This window comes from Spermophilus citellus, assembly GCF_964194105.1.
Source record: "Spermophilus citellus genome assembly, chromosome: 4".
Lineage (NCBI taxonomy): Eukaryota > Metazoa > Chordata > Mammalia > Rodentia > Sciuridae > Spermophilus > Spermophilus citellus.
The window spans coordinates 67896007-67917322 of NC_138185.1; positions in this window are offsets into that span (position 1 = coordinate 67896007).

The following is a 21316-nucleotide window of genomic DNA, read 5'->3' on the forward strand; positions in this document are numbered from 1 at the left end:
AAACAGTATGAAAGCAAACCATACAATAGAAGATATTTACAACTATAATCGAAATACAGCTCATACTCAGAAAATAGAAAGAATTTTAAAAGTCAATAAGAAATAAAGATACACAATAGGGAAAAAATAAAAGACTTGAATAAGTGTTTCACAAAAAAATAATATCTAAATGGTCAATAAGCACATGAAAAGTGCTCAATATGGATAGTCATTATGAATATGTATACTAAAGCTACAGCAAGATACCACTTAGCCCATTTTCTGTTGCTATAACTGAATGCTGTAGACTGGGTAATTTATAAAGAATAAAAGTGGTTTTCAGCTCAGTTCTGCAGGCTCGGGGAAACCAAGATTGAGAGGCAACATCTGGTGAGGGCCTTCTTGCTGGTTGGGACTCCACTCCCAAGGTGGCACAGGGCATCACATAGACAGACATGTCCTAGAGATAGAGCCAAACTGGCTTTTATAACAAACCCACTCGCAGTGAACACATTAATCCACTAATTCATGCATAGAATAAAAACCTCCTAAAGTCCCTCCTCTTTTTTTTAATACTTTTAGTTTACTTTTAGATTGACATAATACCTCTATTTTATTTATTTGTTTGTTTGTTTTGGCACTGGAGATTGAAATCAAAGGCACTTGACCCCAGCCCTATTTTGCATTTTATTTAGAGACAGGGTCTCACTGAGTTGCTTAGTGCCTCACCCTTGCTGAGGCTGCCTTTGAACTTGTGATTCTCCTGTCTCTCCTCCGAGCCGCTGGGATAACCTTCGTGCACCACCGTGCCCAGCTATTTATTTATTTTAATGTGGTGCTAAGGATCGAACCCAGTGCCTCACACATGCGAGGCAAGTGCCCTGCCACTGAGCCACAATCCCAGCCCCAGTCCCTCCTCTTAATATATCACAATAGAGATTAAATTTCTACATGAGTTTTGGTGAAGACATTTTTTAAATTATTTCATATCAAAATTTAACAAGGTGGTGAAGCACCTAGAATTCTCCAGATGCAGCTAATGGGATGGTACAAACGTTGGAAACCTATTTTGGTATCCATGAAAGTCGAGCACAGCTGGACCTAGTGGCACACCACGTAATTACTGCATAATCCCAGCAACTCAGAAGGTTGAGGCAAGAGGATCCCTAGTTCAGCTAGCCTTACAATTTATTGAGACCTTGTCTCAAAAATAAATAAATAAATAAAAGGGCTAGGACTCTTACTCACTGGTAAAGCACTTGCTTAACATGCATGAGGCCCTAGGTTCTATCTCCAGCAACACACACACACACACACACACCCTACACACACACACACACACACACACACACCCTACACACACACACACACACACACACACACCCTACACACACACACACACACACAAACATGAAAAAAGAAGGTTGCTTATTGGCAAGGAAAGATATTCCTGAAGTATTGTGAAGTGGGGAAAAAAAAGTGTATAGAACTGTTCATGTGGCATGGTCTTCATTTTACTTTATAAATATGTACACCTTTATATAAATCAAATGGTCCTAATTGATATACACCCAGGTAAAAGGATAGTTATCTCTAGATGCAACCACAAGTGTTTTTTTGTCTGGTTTTGTGTGTGTGGCTGTGTGTTTTCTGATCTTTCTGTAATAAGCCTTTATTGCTTTTCTAATAAGAAATAAAGTCATTTTGTAGTATTGACCGGGGAATAAACCAACAGATCAATAGAACAGAATAGAAAACTGAGAAAGAGATTCAATACATATAAGAATCTGATGTGTGGTAAAGGTGGGATTTCAAATCAATGGGGAAAAGATGGGTAGTTCAATGCATTTCATTGGTTCAACTGGCTAACAATTTGGAAGACAAAGTTGAGCTTTGCCTCATACCAAATGCTACATAAACCTCCTCCACATTAATTGAAAGCAAACGAAAAACTCATAACTTTTATTTTTAAGCAAAAGTACAAAAATTTGAAAGAAAATATAAGCAATCAGTTCCATAATATTCAAGTAAAGCCTTTTTTCTAAACCTAGTAACAAAACCGCCAAAACAAAGGAAAAGGTTGGCAGATTGGACAATAGAAAAACAAAACTACTGTAACTAAATTGTAATGTGTGTGTACTTGCATACACATACACAATAAGTTCACAATAATAACTGCTGTAAAATACCTAGGAATGAGTTCAATAAGAACTGTGGAATGCTGATTGATGAAGAAAATTATGAAACTTCCCCAGAGGACATAAAAAACGACCTGGAGGGCTGGGGATGTGGCTCAAGCGGTAGCGCGCTCGCCTGGCATGTGTGCGGCCGGGTTCGATCCTCAGCACCACATACAAACAAAGATGTTGTGTCCGCCGAGTACTAAAAAAATAAATAAATATTAAAAATTCTCTCTCTCTCTCTCCCTCTATCACTCTCTCTTTAAAAAAAAAAAAAACGACCTGGAAAAATGGGGAGTTTGGTGCTGGGTGGTAGGATTAATTCACTGAAGCTTTACTTATATTTAAAAGATGATAGAGAGAGAAAACCAAAATTTCCACAAGTAGATTCAGCCTCCTGACTGCAGTGGTTAAAAAGAATGAGTTGTGGGTATGGCAGCCCACACCTATAATCTCAGGAGCTTGGGAGGCTGAGGCAGGAGGATCACAAGTTCAAAGCCAGTCTCAGCAATTTATTGAGGCCCTAAGCAACTTAGTGAGACCCTGTCTCTAAATAAAATATTTTTTAAAAGGGTTGGGGATGTGGTTCAATAGTGTAGTGCCCCTGGGTTCAATCCCTAGGAAAAAAAGAGTTTGCTATATACGCGTTTGTGTATTCAGGAAGAGCCTCTGCCCTTCTCCCATACTCAAATCCTGGAGGAAAAGGCAATGCTTAAGCTTCATCTGGGCTCTGTTTAGCAGGGGCTACCCAGATGGACACACCTCTCCTCTGCTGTCCCAGTGCAACCCCTCCCTTTGCATCCTGCTTCTGGTACCTCCCAAGCTACCTCTGGGCAGGCGTGGCCATGCCTCACCTCTGTGATCACACTGGGATCTGCTGACCAACTTCAAGTTCCTTACCTTGGGGCTGACCAGATTCCCTGGCTCAGACCTTGGGCTCCAGCCCAGCTTCCAGCCTCTACCCTGGAGTCCTGAGGGAGCCTGGGGCAGACAGGGCCAGACCTTCGAGTTCATACTATCCAAGACCTCCTGCCTCGGAAGACAAATGAGGTCCAACATTCATATGATTGCAGTGTGACTGCCACAGAAGCTGCCTGCTCATCACTGTAACAATAGGACACTACGGCAGTGTGGCATGGGGAAGAAGAAATAGTCCCAAGAATAGCCAAATGCCATTACTACCTCTCTAGGGAAGAGGAACAGAAGAGTGGCTAAGAACAGAGAACTTAGAGTCAGGCATTGTGGCATATACCAACAATCCCAGCAACTTGGGAGGCTAAGGCAGGAGGATCTCAAGTTTGAGGTCAGCCAGGGCAACTTATTGAGACTCTCTCTCACAATTTTAGAAAATTTTTATGAAAGAACTGGGTATGTAGCTCAGGGATAGAGCACCCTTGGGTTCAATTCCCAGTAGTGAAAAGAACACAACAACAAATATTTTAGGCTACCTGAGTTCAAATTCAGATTTCACATTTGCTAGCTAGCTATGTGACCTTTGACAAGGTACTTAACCATTCTGTGCCTCTGTTTTTCTGTTTTCTCCTTTGTAAGATTGCATTGTTCTAAAATACTATTATGATAATATCTATTTTCCAGGGCTCTTATAAGAATTAAACAAGGTAATACACAGAAAGTATACTTAGAACCATGACTGGTACAGAGGAACCGTGTGTTACTTGTTACCACCATTACAATGGAATCAACAAGACTCAGTAAATGCCTGCCCAAGCAGAGTTCCACCCTGGACAGCTGGCTACTTTAGCATCTCTTTTGAGAGAGAACCAGGAAATTAGAGATGCTACCTTCTGACACCCTGGCCTGTCATCACCCAGCAGTGTCAAATGAAACCCCTCTCCTATCACTCATTGCAGAGAAAGGGAACTGGAACAAGATGGAAGGATCAGGGTGCACATTTGTGCTGGTTCTCACACCTGAGCCTCTCTGGTGTCAGTCATTTGCTCAGCTAATAATGCAGCGAGTGGTGCTTTGATCCTCGCTGCTGTGGATCCGTGTACTTGAGCTCCTCTGGGAAACTGGAGATTGGCAAGCTCAGCCTCCCAGGGTTGCCTGGCTCAGGGCCAAAGCCTCACCCTGGCTGTAGTCTCTTCCAAATCCACCCCACCTAACTCAGGGCTGACATTGAAAGATACCCATCATATGTTGTCAAGTGAAAAAACCAAAGGCAGAAAAGTGTGTATAATACGATTATTTGCTAGGCACGGTTGTGCACGACTGTAATTCCAGAGGCTCCGGAGGCTGAGGTAGGAGGATCAAAAGTTTAAAGCCAGCCTTAGCAAAAGTGAGGCACTAAGCAACTCAGTGAGACCCTGTCTCTAAATAAAATATAATAATAATAATAATAATAATAATAATAATAATAATAATAATAGGGCTGGGGATGTGGCTCAGTGGTCAAATGCCCCTGAGTTCAATCCCTGGTACCAAAAAAAAAAAAAATACAATTAAAAAAATTTTTTTTAGTTGTAGATGGACACAATACCTTTATTTTGTTTATTTATTTTTATGTGATGCTGAGGATCAAACCCAGGGCCTTGTACATGCTAGGCAAGTGCTCTGCCATTGAGCTCCAACCCCAGCCCCTACAATTATTTTTTAAAACATACATGATGGGGCTGGGGATGTGGCTCAAGTGGTAGCGCGCTCGCCTGGCATGCGTGTGGCCCGGGTTCGATCCTCACTCAGCACCACATACAAACAAAGATGTTGTGTCCACTGAAAACTAAAAAATAAATATTAAAATTATCTCTCTCTCTCTCTTTAAAAAAAAAAAAAAAAACATACATGAGCTGGACATGGTGCCAGGCACCTATAGTTGCAGCTATTCAAGAGGCTGAGTCAGGAGGATTGCTTGAGCCCAGGAGTCTAAGCTCAGCCTGAGCAACATAAAGAGACTGTCTCTTAATAAATAAATGAACAAAACATGCATTAAATACATTTTCAAAGTCTAGAAAGATGTATGCCAAATAGTGCACAGTGGTTAACTCTGGATGGGATTTTCCAGGGCTGGGTGAGGGTAAGGGGGATACTTTCACTTTTTGCTGTAGACCATCAGCGTTCTTTGAAGTTGTCATAGAAAGCATGGGCAAATGGCCAGATATGGTGGCACACACCAGTAATCCCTGTGATTAGAGCAGCTGAGGCAGTAAGATTGCAAGTTCAAGGTCAGCCTTATCAATTTAACAAGGATCTAAGCAACTTAGTGAGATCCTGTCTCAAAATAAAAAAATAAAAAAGAACTGGGGATGTAGCTCAGTGGTGAAGCATCCCTGGGTTCAATCCCCAGGAGCAGAAAGAAAAAGAAATCATGTACAACTTTCACTATTAAAAAATATATTTTTTTCAGAAAACATCAAATCCCAGGAAAATATTTACATTTATGGCAGACAAAGTGTTAGATCAATACATGTGTGTCTATGAGTAGAAAAAAAAATAGTTGCAGAAAATAGAATAAAATAGCGGCAGTGGTTACCCCTAGAGGAGAGCTTAATGGGGTATTTTAATTTTCATCTTTACCTTTTCCTATATTTTCCAAACACTTAGCAATTTTTAGAAATGCATTATCCTTTTCTAGTCAGAAAAAAACTTGGGGGCTGGGGGTGGAGATCCGTGGTAGAGCCCCTCTCAGCGTGGGCAAGAATGGGTTCCATCCCTGGCACCTTGAAAAATAAAAAATTAAAAAAAAAAATATATATATATATATATATATGTATATATAAACACACATCTGATTTTAAGTTAAATGAAAATATATCAATAAAAATAGATAATTAAAGAGGCCGTATTCTCTAAGGAACATCCTGTGAGGCTTTCTGTAGCCCAGGCCTTCAGCTGGCTCTGTTGAGGCCCTGAGCTGCCCATCATAGGGGAGGTGCATTTGTGATTATCAGTTATAATTATAAATAAACCTTTAAACTTATATAGCACTGTTCAGCTCAGGGCTGGCATTGTTGGTGAGATCAATGGAGTTGGGGAATGAGAGTCGTGTTTCTCAAATTTTAATGTGCACACAGTTGTGGAGGATCAGTGAAACGCAGATTCAGATTCATTAGGTCCACGTGGGATCTGAGATTCGCATTTCTGACAAGCTTCCACCAGCTGCTGCTGCCAGTCCAGCAATCATATTCTGAGTGGCAGGCTGATAGATGATGCCCTCGTGCCTGTGAAATCATTAGATTGGTAGGCACTCCTGAGAACACTCCTGTCTGCTTCCTGGCCCTGGCTGCCATGATATTCGGCCTCATTCAGCCCCCGAGTCCACCGACCATGGACTGAACCTCTGAAACCGTGAGCCAAAATGAACTTTTCATTCCTCTTAAAAAAAAAGAAAGAAAGATCATGTCTCCCTGCTTTCCCTTGAGGACAATAATTCTTCCTGCAGCACTTCTGATGGCAGGACTGTGCCTGGCACACACCAGGTGCTAAATAGATGGTAGCTGGCTTGAAATACAATTACTTCCAGGAACAGGAAGCTCTTCTGGTGGAGGTAGCTTCTCACAGTTAGAAAACTCCTTCTCTAGAGCCAGCATGGACTCCCTGGAATGGCCACCCACTGACCCTGGCACACCCGAGCCACCTCACCCACCAGGGACTGTGGCACGGTGCCGAAGCCTAGCAAAAGGTTCGCAACCTAAAAAACAGACAGCAAGAAGACTGCCTCCAAAAAGACTGCCTCTAAAAAATTTAAATGACACAATTACAATTGACACACATCTCACTGCAAATGTAACATGTCAACCAGGCAACTCAACAGACTCTAGGGCAGTTGGATATAATTTATATTTTTATTACCTATTATATTTTATTATCTAATTTATTTTTATTATCTGTCACTGAGTTTTTTTATTGTTTATTTGGAGACAGGGTCTCTAAGTTGCCCATGCTGGCTGTGAACTTGCAATCCTCCTGCCTCAGCTCCCTGAATGGCTGGGATTACAGGCGTGAGCCCCCACGCCCAACAAGGGCTTCAGTGATCCTAAATGACCCTGTACCATCTTCCTTAGCTCTTCCCATTAGAAGTCAGCAAGAGGGGATAGGAAAGGTAGCAGAATACAACAATTACTAATAGGGCGTTATGTAAAATTGTGGATGTGTAACCGACGTAATTCTGCAATCTGCATTTGGGGTAAAATTGGGGGTTCATAACCCACTTCAATCTAATGTATGAAATATGATATGTCAAGAGCTTTGTAATGTTGTGAACAACCAATAAAAAAAAACATAAAAAAAAAAAAGAAGTCAGCAAGGCAACAACAACAGAAAGAATACACACAAAAAACAACCAGGGCTGGAATGAAGCTCAGTGGTGAAGTGCTTGTCTCACATCTTCAAAGTCCCAGGTTGGTTCAATCCCCAGTTTTAAAAAAGAAAAAGAAGTCAGCAAGAGTGGCCTCCCCAAGTCATGGCTCCTCTAAGCTAAACCAGTTTCATGGGTCTCCAGTCTCAACCTAAGGGTATATACCCCTCAAAAATAATTCAGAATGCTTCTAATATTTTTCTGTCAAAAATAATGGCAGAGGGCTGGGGATGTGGCTCAAGTGGTAGCGCGCTAGCCTGGCATGCGTGCGGCCCGGGTTCGATCCTCAGCACCACATACAAACTAAGATGTTGTGTCCGCCAAAAAACTAAAAAATAAATAAATAAATAAATATTAAAAAATTCTCTCTCTCTCTCTCTCTTAAAAAAAAAAAGGAGCTTCCTTTAAAAAATAATAATAATAATAATGGCAGAGAAGCCCAGCCTGGTAGTCTAGACCTGTAATCCCAGTGATGCCCTGTCTCAAAATAAAATAAAAATGGTCCAGGAATGTAGCTCAGTAGTTGAGCACTTGCTTAGCATGTGTGAGGCCTTAGGTTCAAACCCCAGCACAGCAAAAAAAAAAAAAAAAAAAAAAAAAAAAAAGCAAGAAAGAAAAGAAAGCCAGCGAAACCAACTTTTTTTTCTTTGTGTAAACTTAAATTTTTAAAAAATATTTCTTAGTTGAAGATGGACACAATACCTTTATTTGTTTATTTATGTTTATGTGATGCTGAGGATCGAACCTGATGTCTCACATAAGCAAGGCAAAGTGCTCTACCACTGAGCTACAGCCCCAGCCCCCAGACTTAAATTTTTAACAGTATTATTTCACTAACATTCAGCCTCAAAGAGGGAGAACATTATTGAGATACTTCTCTTTCACCTTATCCAATTGATTTCCAAGATCCTTCAACCTTTTCTTTTTAATGTCTCTTGAATCTGTTCTTCCCACATTGACCATTTGAATTTAGGCTGCCAGGTTTTCTTGCCCAGATTTCTGCCATACACTCCTACCTGGTCTCCTTTCCTCCGGTTGACCTTCATATTGCTACCAGAATAATCTTTCTAAAACGAAACTTGAGGGAATCACTCTCCTGTGTAAAACTTCTGTGGCTCCCTATTGCCTCTGGAACAAAACCTTAACTCCTTAACCAGGCCCACCAAGCCCCTGATGCCCTGGGCGCTCCTCCGTCTCCAGCTGGTTCACAGGGCTCATTGCTCTTTGCGTGGGACTGACTCATGCTAAACCAGTTGCAACTCTTCCCCCCTGAAAGAGGAGTCATGCTGTTCCTTGACTCTGTTTGTACACATTAATGATTCCTCTGCCTAGGAAACCTTTCCCAGATGTACCATGTACAAGCCATAATACTGGGCTGGGGTTGTGGCTCAGTTGGTAGAGCACTTGCCTGGCACATATGAGGCACTGGGTTCGATCCTTGGCAACACATAAAAACAAAATAAAGGCATTGCATCCATCTACTAGGAAAAAAAAAAAAGATATAGCCCTTTCTCCCGGCTCAGTACAGGTCTGAGTGAGTGAAAACGGATGCTCATGGGTGCAAACTTTCTGAGCCCACTTGGCAGGTGCTTGGATGAGCATGGGAAAATGGAGGCTTGGAAGACCCAAATGTCAGAGCTGAAGGAAAAGGGGATCCTTGAGCTTATCCACTCCAATCACTTCCCTTCGTGAATGAGGAACCTAGGCCAGAGAAGAGCAGTGACCCGAGTCCAACAGTCCACTCCAGGCCTTGTGCATGTGTTATTTTTTAACAGAAAAACACAGGAAACATTCTGAATTCATTTTGAGCTATGTATACCCCTGGGTCGAGCTAGAGACCTTGGAACTGGTTTAGCTTAGAGGAGCAATGACGTAGGGAGGCCACTAATCACTGACTTCTAATGGGAAAAATCTAAGGATTTTTTAAAGATCTTTGAGGGCCAGAGACCTGTGTACTTTCAGAAGCTCTACCCCAGCTCACATGAAGAAAATGGAAATATATCTGCATCCACAGTTAGATACAATTTATATCCAGCCAGGTGTAGTGGCATGCACCTGTGATCCCAGCATCAGGAGTCTGAGCCAAATTTCAGTAGCATATCTTTCCTATGTTTTCCTAGGAATAACTTTCCTATGTTTGTATATGAATGCACCACCAGTGAAACTCCACATCATGTACAACCACAAGAATGGGATTCTAATTAGAATGTTATCTTCCATGTATGTATATTGTCAAAATACACTCTACTGTCCAGTATATCTAAAAAAAATTTTAAAAGGAATCTGAGGCAGGGGGACCACAAGTTCAAGGCCAGTGTCAGTGATTTAGTAAGATCCATAGCAACTGAGCAAGACCCCGTCTCAAAATAAAAAAGGGCTGAGGATGCAGCTCAGTGGTAAAGCACCCCTGGCTTCAATCCCAGTACCTAAATGTAGACAAATAGGTAAAGATACAATTTATTGACTATATAAGCTTCCTGTTGCTGTTGCCTGGTGTTGCATGTGCCATTTTGCAGGCACTTAAACATTAACCAATTGTCATTGTACTATTTTAACTTTTTTGGATAAATTATATTAAGAATAGAAATACAATAGAAAAATCAACAAAACTAAGAATTTGTTGAAAAGATCAATAAAATTGTCAAAGCTAGATTAAGAAAAAACAAGATTCAGACTACCAAATGAAAGATGATAACAAATGGTACTAGGAACATCAGATGTCCATACGCAAAAAGAAAAAAAATGAAACTGGATTCTTATCTTATGTCATATACAAAACTAACTTGAAATAGATTAAAAAGCCAGGTGCAGTGGCCCATACTATGATTCCACCGCCTCAGGAGGCTGAGGCAGGAAGATCACAAGTTTAAGCTCAGCTTCTGCAAGTTAGTGAGATCTTTTTTCAGAATTAAATAATAAAAGGACTGAGGGGATTGGGGATGTGGCTCAGTGGTAGAGCACTCGCCAAGCACTTGCCTAGCACATGTGAGGCCCTGGGTTGGATCCTCAGCACCACAAAAAAAAAAATAAATAAGGGCTGGGGATGTAGCGTGCTCGCCTGGCACGCGTGCGGCCTGGGTTCAATCCTCAGCACCACATACCAACAAAGATGTTGTGTCTGCCAATAACTAAAAAATAAATAATAAAAAAAATTCTCTCTCTCTCTTTAAAATAAATAAATAAATAAATAAAATAAAGGTATTGTGTCCAACTACAACTAAAAAATTAAAAAAAAAAAAAAAAGGACTGGGGATGTAGCTCAATAGTAGAGCATTTGCTTAGCATACCCAAGTCCCTGGGTTTAGTCTCCAGTGCTGAAAAAAAAAATTCATCGTATATAAAGAACTCCTACAACTAGACAACAACAACAAAAATAAAACATTTGAAAAATAGGCAGTCACCTGATACATGCTTGTAATCCTGGCAATTTGGGAGACTGAGGCAGGAGGATTGCAAGTTCAAGGCCAGACTCAGCAGTGTAGTGAGATCTGTTGCAAAATGAAAAAATAAATAAATAAGACTGGGTATATAGCTCAGTGGTAAAGCACCCCTGGGTTCAATCCTCCAGTACCCTCCTCCAAAATGATTAAAGATGGTAAATTCCATATGATGTGTTTTTTGCCACACACCTACAAAAAAAATTAACCATGTGGGATTAGGGGGAGAAATTTTTTAAAAAAAATCTTCTGAGATGATTCTGAAGTGCCCCAATTGATCCCGGATGGTTTCTAGGAGGAAGGGTAGCTAAGCAGGGCTGCAAAGGACAGAGACATTTGGGTTGGGGGAAGGGGATGGGGAAGGACAGAAGAAGAAATCAGTTCAACAGCAGCAACAGCACAAACTTTTATTAGAAGTTCTTGTTACATGCTAGGTGTGTATTTCTCCCCGGGGCAGCCCTGTAAGGTTTCTGCAGAAGAGAAAGAGGAAGGCAGTTTGGGGCGGCCAGAGCAGGGACATGCGGGGATGTGGGCGCAGAGGCAGCTGTAACTGGAATGAAGGGGTCAAAAGATCGCAGGCCCTGAGGCCAGGCGGAGACATCCCTGTGATGCCCTGAACATGGGAGCCTTTGCAGGTTCTTCATCACAACCCATATGACTCTGGCTGTGTTATCAGCAGGTGATTCCAGCAGCAGTGTTGGGGAAAGGCCTGGCTGAACCCATGTTCTTTGCACCAGGGCGGGGGGCGGGGGGTGAGCGGGGGGTGGGCATGTAGCCCCATCAGTGCAAAATGGGGGACAAAATGAGAAGTTCAAGTCGGGGGTCAAAGGGAGTGAACTCCTGAAGTAGGTGCCCCATCCTCCATCCTCCCCCAATTACAACATTCCCAGGCCTCTTCTGAATGACTCAGGCCCTACGGCAGCAGACTTCCTAATACCTGGCCTGCTGCTCCGGCTGAGCAAGACCAGATGAAGCAAGAGCAGTCTACTCCTGCAATTTGGTGTCTGGCACCATGTTCCTTGCTTGGCAGGGGTGGACACAGCCTGGCTCTGCGAGCTCCCTCTGCTGGAGATTCCTGGCCTGGCACGTGTCTGCAGGCTCTGGGCGCTGGGCCCAGCCGGATTTCATTTTCTATTAGAACTATAGGGATGTCTTTCAGAGCCTCAGTAATATTAATTACAGCCTGTTGTATAACAGCCTATGCTTCACAGAGGACAGAGCACACTTTCCCAAGGGCCTCTGGCTCTTGAGACCCTGCAAAAGGATTGACTTTTCAAGGATTCTGAGCTCCCTTCTCCTCACCGGCTCTCAGCATGAGCCTTCCACCCCCTAACCCTTTCCTCAGAAAGACCCATCAGGCAGACTCTAGTGAGTTACACTAGAAACTGCTCCTTAAAAATAGAAAATTCTAGGTCTGGGGTTGTAGCTCAGTGGTAGAGCGCTTGCCTAGCACATGTGAGACTGGGTTCGATACTCAGTACCACATAAAAATAAGTAAATAAAATAAAGGAACTGTGTCCATCTGCAACTAAAAATGATGATGATGATGATGATAAACTCTAGAGCCAGGTTAAGATAGGAGGATTCCAAGTTCAAAACCAGACTCAGCAATTCAGTGAGACCATAGCAACTTATTGAGACTTGTCCCCACACACACACACAAAATAGGAGGATGCCGAGAATGTGGCTGTGATAAAAGAGAGAGAGAGAGAGAATTTTAGCTGAATGTGGTGGCACATACTTGGAACCTATAAGCCCAGCTGCTCTTTTGAGGACAGCCTGAGCAAATATGAAAACCCTTTCTCAAAATAAAATAATAAAAGGGCTGAGCCCCTGGGTTCAATCCTCAACACCACATTAAAAAAAAAAAAAAATAGAGACTTTGAGAAGTCAAAGCTAGAAGCTGGACACAGGTGACCATGACAAGGGACTAGATTATTATTCCAAAAAAGAAAGATAGCGAGGGCTGCTACAGGAGTGATCAAGAAGGGCCTAAGCCCCATGCCAGGATCACCATAATGGATCCATGCATTGAGCTGTGGGTTTTCAAACTTCTTTTAGCAGCAGATCCCTAGAGCCTTGCCAGCTGTACCTTGCTGGCTCTGAGGCAGCTCTCCTGAACCCAGGATTCCTGGAGCCCTAGTTGCAAGCCCTAGCATATGTTTCTTTCCTCCAGAAGAGTCCATAGTCTGCCATTCTAAATCAATAAAATATTATTTGGGCTCAGGATATAGCTCAGTGATAGAGTACTTGCCTAGCATGAACAAGACCCTGGGTTCTATCCCCAGCACCACAAAAAGGGGGGAGGGGGGAATGTACTAAAGGAAAGAAGATAAGTACATTTGAAAAGCAAGTACTTCCTTCAAGGGTCAAACGTTCATTTCTACAGTCAAATGCTCTACCACTGAGCTATTTCCCTCCAAAGGTTCATTTCTGAATTAACACAGACTGGATTCAGGGATTCTTGAGTTTCTGATTCATTTTTCCTCTTTAAAAAAAATTTTTTTTTAGTTGTCAATGGATCTTTTATGTTATTTATTTATTATTTATTTATATACAGTGCTGAGGATCAAACCCAGTTCCTCACACATGCTGGGCAAATGCTCTACCACTGAACCACAACTCCAGCCCCATTATTTTTTCTCTTTTGGTAATGAAATAAAACTCATGGAAACTGCGTATGTGTCAGGGATCACTGGGCATGGTGGTACACAAGCCAGATACAGATACCTGTATTCTCAGCTAGTTGGGAGGCTGAGACAGGAAGATCCCAAGTCCAGAGCCAGCCTGGGTAACTTAGGCCCTGTCTCAAAATAAAATAATTTTAGAAAGACTGAAGTGTAGCTCAGAGGTAGAGTGTTTGCCTACCATTTGCAAGATTCTGGGATCAATCCCCAATCACCCATAAATTTAAAAAAAAAAGTGGAATCTTAATGGTTATTGGAGGCTCCATGCTCATGAATGGATTGATTAATGCTGATCTCCAGGAGTGAGTCGGTCTCTCAGGAATGAGTTAATTCTCTCAAGAGGTTGTTAAAAAAAAAAGAAAAAAAAAGAGTGACACTGGCCCCTTCCTTCACTCTGGCTTCCTTTGGCTCCATATGATCTCTCCTTTCATGGTGCCAATCATCATGTTGTAGTCAGAAGGTCCTCACAAGCTGATGCTTGATATATGCTCTTGGATCTCCAAAACTGAGCTAAATAAACTACTTTTCTTTATTAAGTACCAAACTTCAGGTAAATTTTGTTATAGTAACATAAAACAGACTAATGTTTCAGTAAGAATTAAAGGGAGGTGAGTTTCTGGAAGGTTCAGAGGTGCTGGTTAGAAGCCAGCTCCTCTGAGACCACCAACTCTAGTGCTCTGCCATCGTATCTTACGGCTCCCAAAGAGCAGCAGTCTGTGCCTATTAAGATCTCAAGACAATGTTTTCCCTGTAGCTCTTCTTCCTCCATAGCACCTGCAGTTTTCTTGTTATTCTTCCTCTTCTATTCTTCCTCTTTCTCTTCTCTCACCATAAATCATATCCCTGTCTAAGGGATACTAATTTTGCTCACATAAATATAATGGCAGGAAGCAGGAGGATTGCAAGTTCAAGGTCAGCCTCAGCAATTTAGTGAACCCCCATCTCAAAATAAAAGATTAAAAGGGCTGGGGGCATAGCTCCATGGTAGAGCACCCTTGGGTTCAATCCCCAGTTACCACACACACACACACACACACACACACACACACACACAAATAGCCTCACTTCTGTTCTTTCCTAATTATGGACTGTGACTTGCATAGCCAGCCCAGGGACATCCCAGAGGGGTACTCGCCACTAACTGAGCTTTTGATTCAGTGCCCAGCAGATGCATGCATCAGCTCATTGCACCCTCCACCTAAATCTCAGGGGTAGGTTTCCATCTGCCCATTTTACAGATGAGGTAATAAAGTCTCAGGGGGTTGTTCATGGCTTGATTAAGCAACACAACTTATAAGTGACATAGCCAGACCTGAGCCTGGGTTGACCTGAAACTAATGCTCGTGTTCTTCACCCTGTAGTTCCTAACTAGGGGTAGCAAAACCATAGCTAGCTTTGGCCCTCCCTGTTTTTAGAACCCTTTCAGTTAACAGGATGTGTCAGCATGCTTTTAAGTGAAGTTAGATTTTGACTTACCTAATAACAATAATATTAACATTATTATTATTATTATTTCTCACATACTCAGTTTACACCAGGCATTTGCTTTTCCCTATTATGCCATCCAGTCCCCATTTTACAGATGAGAAAACTGAGACTAGGGAAGCTCAGTAACTTGCCACTAGTGCACGGGTAGTGAATGTAAGAAGAGGATTTCGACCCAGATCTGGCTGATACCTGAGCCCAAACTTTAACCGCCTCCCTACCTTGCCTGCCAAGTTTATTGTTTTTCCAAAAATGACATAAATTCTCTCTGTCTCTGGAGATGGGCCAGGAAAGGTGGATCTGGTCAGTTTGGCTGGCAAGAGACTCAGGACACCTGAGTTCCTGTCTCCTTGTCTCTGCCTGAGGCTGGCTCCCTTCCCTGCAGGAGAATGACTCTGGGTCTCATCTCAGGATGGAAGCCAGATGACAGCTAGAGTGTCTGCTGGAACCCTGGGAACATATGTGACACGTCTATTTGGAGGTACAGAGGAGACTGAAGCTCAGACTGTTTAAAAACAGTTCCTTTTCTTTCGGTGAGACATGTGTGCAGTGCTGATCCTCCCAAGAGAAGGAGAAGAATGGAGTATTAAATCAGCTGTGGGGCCGGCTGTGGTGGCGTATGCCTGTAATCCCAGTGACTCGGAGAGCTGAGGCAGGAGGATCACAAGTTCGAGGCCAACCTGGGCAACTCAACAAGGCCCTGTCTCAAAATTAAAAATACAAAGGGCCCGGTGATGTCACTCAATGGTAGAGTACCCTGAGTTCAATCCTCAGGACCACAAAAATAAAATATATAAATAAATCAGTGGCGAGCCAGGAGTGGATCATGGGACTCACTGATACAAAAGATGGAAAAGAGAAAAAACCAGAGAGGATTCCTTGGGTCGCAAGTGACAGTAAAACCCAGCCTGAGCTGCTTAAAACAAAAAGTAGATTATTGACTCGTAGAGCAGAAAAACCCAAAGTAGATCATCTCCAGGTGGAGCTTAATGAAGGGAGCAAAGGATGACCCCAGGACCAGTTTCTCAGCTTTGCTCTCCTCCGTACTGACTTCACTTCTCAGTCACCACAAGATGGTGGCCACGGCTCCAAACCATGTAGCCTCTCAGGTGAAGATAAGACTAGGAGTCAAACAACTGGATCTCACTGGCTCTAATTAGCCTGACTTTACTCAACACTAATCCAGGGTAATGAGATGCTTTGATTGGCTCAGCCTGGGCACACACACGTGAGTGGGTCAACAACATCCAACTTGATGGACTTAGAGTGAGGGAAGTGTGGTGCCCCCCCAAGTTGGGATGCATTGTAGGAAGCAGGGTGGCTAAATGGAAGGATATTGGATGTGAAAGGAAGGAAGGAGGGAGGAAGGGATGAAAAGAGGAAGGAAGGAAGGAAGGAAGGAAGGAAGGAAGGAAGGAAGGAAGGAAGGAAGGAAGGAAGGAAGGAAGGAAGGAGCCAGAGCCACAGTGGTCTATGCCTGTAATCACAGCTACTTGGAGGCTGAGACAGGAGGATCACAAATTTGAGGGACTTAGCAAGGCCCTAAGCAATTTAGTGAAACCCTGTCTTAAATTTTAAAAAATAAAATAAAAGGGACTGGGTGTGGAGCTCAGTGGTAAAGAGCCCCTGGGTTCAATCCCCAGTCTCAAAAAATAAAAAAAATAATAAAAGTCCTGTGGGCCCAGTGGTAGAGTGCCTCTGGGTTCCATCCTTGGTTCTGACAAATAAAAAATAAAGAAGGGATAAACAGGGGCTGGGGTTGTAGCTCAGTGGTAGCACGCTCACCTAGCATGCATGAGGCACTGGGTTTGATCCTCAGCACCACATAAAAACAAAATAATGTGTCTGCCTAAAACTAAATATTCATAAATTAATAAATGTTTAGAAAAAAAGAAGGAGGGATAAACAGAGACAAGACAAATGACTTACAGACAGGTTATGCTCCAAAAATTCATTTGTCAATCAGTTTAGAACTCAGAGCACATTTTTACCCATGTAGAAAAAGAGGCAGGGGGATTTTTTAATTGCAAAGATCCCAGGTTAGTCTTAAAAAAAATATTATTTAGTTTGCAATACAGTAGTGATGCTGGGTATTTGCAATGAAAAAAAGAAAGCAAAACTTAAAACCATGGATGATAAATAAGAAAGATTTTGGATGTGAAACCTTGTCTTTTTTGTTATGAGTGCCGCCGCGCAAGAAGAAGCAAGTTTAATTAATGAGAGTGGACTGGCAGATGGAGACTCCAGTGGGGATCCAAAGGGGGCTTCCGAGCATTTCCAAGGACTCCAGAGGTCGACGGCAGAGCTCTGTTACTGCAGAATTTTCCTTCCGGTGTTGAGGTTTTCCTTTTTCTTGGTATGGATGAATTCAGAACATTCCTCATGTCTTCTTTTTATGGTGTGCAAAGAAGATATGCCTGCAGCTCCACTGTGGTCCCCATCATTTCTGACTCACAGATGGAATCCAAGGGAGCACGAGAGCTTGTCCCATAGCACCTGGGCCGAAGGAGGGACAGGAGAAGAGCCGAGATCAGGGAGGACTGCAGAAAGTGGATATGAGGAGCTAGGTCTAAGGAGAACGACAGTAGACCAGGTGGGAGGCTGTGTTGCCTTATTTTTATTTATTTGTTGCTTTGTCAATTTCGCAGTGCTGGGAATTCAGCCCAACTCAGGTGTACTTTATCACTGAGCTGCATCTTCAGGCCTTTTTCTTTTTCGGGGGCAGGACAGAAGGGTAACCAGGGATTGAACTCAGGGGTGCTTAACCACTAAGCCATATTCCTAGCCCTTTTTTATATTTTACTTTGAGACAAGGTCTTGCTAAGTTGCTTAGGGCCTCATTAAGTTACTGAGGCTGGCTTTGAATTTACCATCCTCCTGCCTCAGCCTCCTGAGCTGCTGGGATTACAGGTGAGCGCCACTACACCCTGCCAGATCCATTTCTATTTTTTATTTTGAGACAGGGTCTCTCTAATTTTCCCAGGCAGTCCTCAAACTTGTGACCCTCTACCTCAGCCTCCAAGTCACTGGGATAATGGATGTGCGCCCCAGCACTCAGCTCCCTGACCTTAGGTATTACTGCCATGAAATGCATTCAAACTCATGTTTCTCTGACACTCGGCATTTCCTAAGTCCATCTAGAAATATGGGAACTGCTATAGTTTGGATCTTGAAAGAACCCCATATAGTTTGGATCTTGAAAGAGTCCCATGGGTTAAAGGTTTGGTGGCTACCCTGAAGAGCAATGGGGAGTTGGTGGATCTTTGGGAGTGGGACCTAATAGAAGGCTAGGTCATTGGAGGTGTGTCCTTGAAGGGGATATTGGGGCCTCAGCCCCTCCTGTCTCTTTTGGCTTTTCTGTTACCTTGAGTTGAACAGGCCTCTTCCACCATGTGTTCCTGCCATGATATACTGTGCTGCAACAGAGTGACGGACCAAGCACCCATGGGTTGAAACCTCTAAAACCATGAGCCAAAATAAATCTCTCCTTTTTTTTTTTTTTTTTTTTTGGTCAGGCTATCCTTGAACTTGGAATCCTCCTGCCTCAATCTCCTGAGTTGCTGAGATTGTAGGCATGTGTCACCATGCCCATCTAAACCTTTCCTCTTTATAAGTTTATTTATCTCAGGTATTTGTCACAGTGACAGAAGGCTGACTAATACAGGGATGGCAACCAAGCTATGCCTAGGCCATTACCACCCCTGGCCCCTGGCCCATGAAGACAGTTCTCCCACACACAGTTCTTCCTGAAGTAAGCGGGTTGTCTGTCTGACTCCCTCACCTTTCCCCCTTGCTTCTCCTTATACATCTAGATCTTTGCCTAAAATCCAAATCTGTTTCCATCACCTGTGGCCCCTCGATAATTCCCTGGGTTGCTCAATGAGTACGGCAGCACCTCTCCAATTATATTCCTTAGTAAAGGGCTGTTTTCCCTATTTTAGTCTCTGTTTGTTCTTGCCCCTCGCCATATTGGAGATTGAATCAAGGGGCACTCTACCACTGAGCTACATCCCCAGCCCTTTTTACTTTTATTTTGGCTCAGGGTCTTACTAAATTGTTGAAACTGGCCTCAGACTTGTAATCTTCCTGCCCCAGCATCCCAAATTGCTGGGATTACAGGAATTCACCACCATACCCAGCTTTATTAATTCTTTTTTTTTTTTAAGATAGAGTGAGAGAGAGAGAGGGAAAGAGAGAGAGAGAGAATGTTTTTAATATTTATTTTTTAGTTTTTGGCGGACACAACATCTTTGTATGTGGTGCTGAGGATCGAACCCGGGCCGCACGCATGCGAGGCGAGTGCGCTACCACTTGAGCCACATCCCCAGCCCCAGCTTTATTAATTCTTAACCTCATTTGATACAGGAGCTTTTTTTATGCATTGTCATTTAACAAGCACACTTGGGGAACCACTGGCCTGCAAGATCAATGCAGACAGCTTAATATGGCATCCAGAACCCTTTACTCTGGCCTGAGTTGCTGAGATTGTAGGCAACCTTGCCACCCAGTATTCCTCTGCAGATGCCCGCTGGGTTCCCACCATACTGACCACACATGAGTGCTTTTTTTTTTTTTTCTTTTTTTAAAGAGAGAGAGAAAGAGAGAGAGAATTTTTTAATATTTATTTTTTAGTTCTCGGCGGACACAACATCTTTGTTGGTATGTGGTGCTGAGGATCGAACCTGGGCCACACGCATGCCAGGCGAGCGCGCTACTGCTTGAGCCACATCCCCAGCCCCATGAGCCACATCCCCAGCCCCACACATGAGTGCTTTGTACTTTCATTTCTCTGCATTTTTGTTTATGTTATTTCTCCTGTCTTCCTTTTCCCAGCAGGTAAAACTGCCTTTTCTAGGAACTCCATTCAGATGATTATTTTATTAATTTCAAAACCTGGCATTTATTGAGCACTTACTATGTGGCAAGCACTCACCTTAGTTTGATCAAGATACTAATAATGAATTAGTTGCTTGCTAGGCTTTGCTATCTATCCCCTTCTGCCTGTCCATTCCGGTTCCTTGAGTCAATGAGCCCATCTCCTCATGTGGTCATCCCAGACCTCTTTATCTGCCACCTCTCTATAGATAGATAGATAGGTAGATAGATAGATAGATATTTAGTTGTCAATGAACATATACCTTTATTTTTATTTATTTATTTTTATGTGGTGCTAAGGATAGAACCCAGTGCCTCACACATGCGAGGCAAACACTCTGCCACTGAGTTACAATCCCAACTCAGCTCCCTCTTTTACCTCTCTTGAGTCTCCAATCACATTTCCCCCTCACTAACTCCTTTATTCTTAGGAAAAAAACTTGTAATCTCTATTTGACAGATTAATTGAAGCCCCCAGGTATGTTCATTCATTGCATAAATATTGATTGAACTTTCATATATAAAATTTTAAGGAAGACACTGTCCCCACCCTCTTAGGGACACAGGCCAGGAATTAGAAAGACAAGAAAGGTATAAAAGATATAAAAACAATTAAATATAGTTGAGCATCCCTTACTTGAAAATCCAAAGTTTGAAATGCTCCAAAATACAAAACTTTTTGAGCACTGACACAATGCCACAAGTGTAAAATTCCACACCATGAAACTTTATTTCACCCACAAAATTACTAAAAGTATTGTCTAAATTTACCATCAGGCTATGCATATAAGATATATATGAAACAAGAATTTTTGTGTTAAAACTTGGGTCCTGCCCCCAAGAAATCTCACTGGACTTATGCAAATATTTTAAAACCTGAAAAAAAATCTGAAACACTTCTGGTCCCAAACATTTTGGAGTAGGGAGACTTGAGATTACTCGGTGCACAAAGTGCTGCCAGGAAGTATGGGGCAGGGGTGCTGCATGAGGGCCTTATGGGAACTTCACCTGCTCAGGGGCTCCAGGGAGGGCTTCCTGGAGGAGGCAAATGCCCAAGGGAGATGGGACAATCTTGTGAAGCACTGAGGTGGGAGAATTGAGGTGCATTTGGGAGCTACAAAGCTGATGGGTAGAGAGCAGGCAGGGGAGGGTGGCTTTGGAAGGGGGAGAGAAAGGAGCAGGCAATTCAACTCTGCAACTGGAGTCAACAGGCTTGGGTGTGACTCCTACTTGAGCCATTTACCTGCATGAATTTCTTTTTCCTTTTCTTTTCTTCCTTTTCTTCCCCTCCCCTTCCTTCCTTCCTTCCTTCCTTCCTTCCTTCCTTCCTTCCTTCCTTCCATGGATTGAACCCAGGGT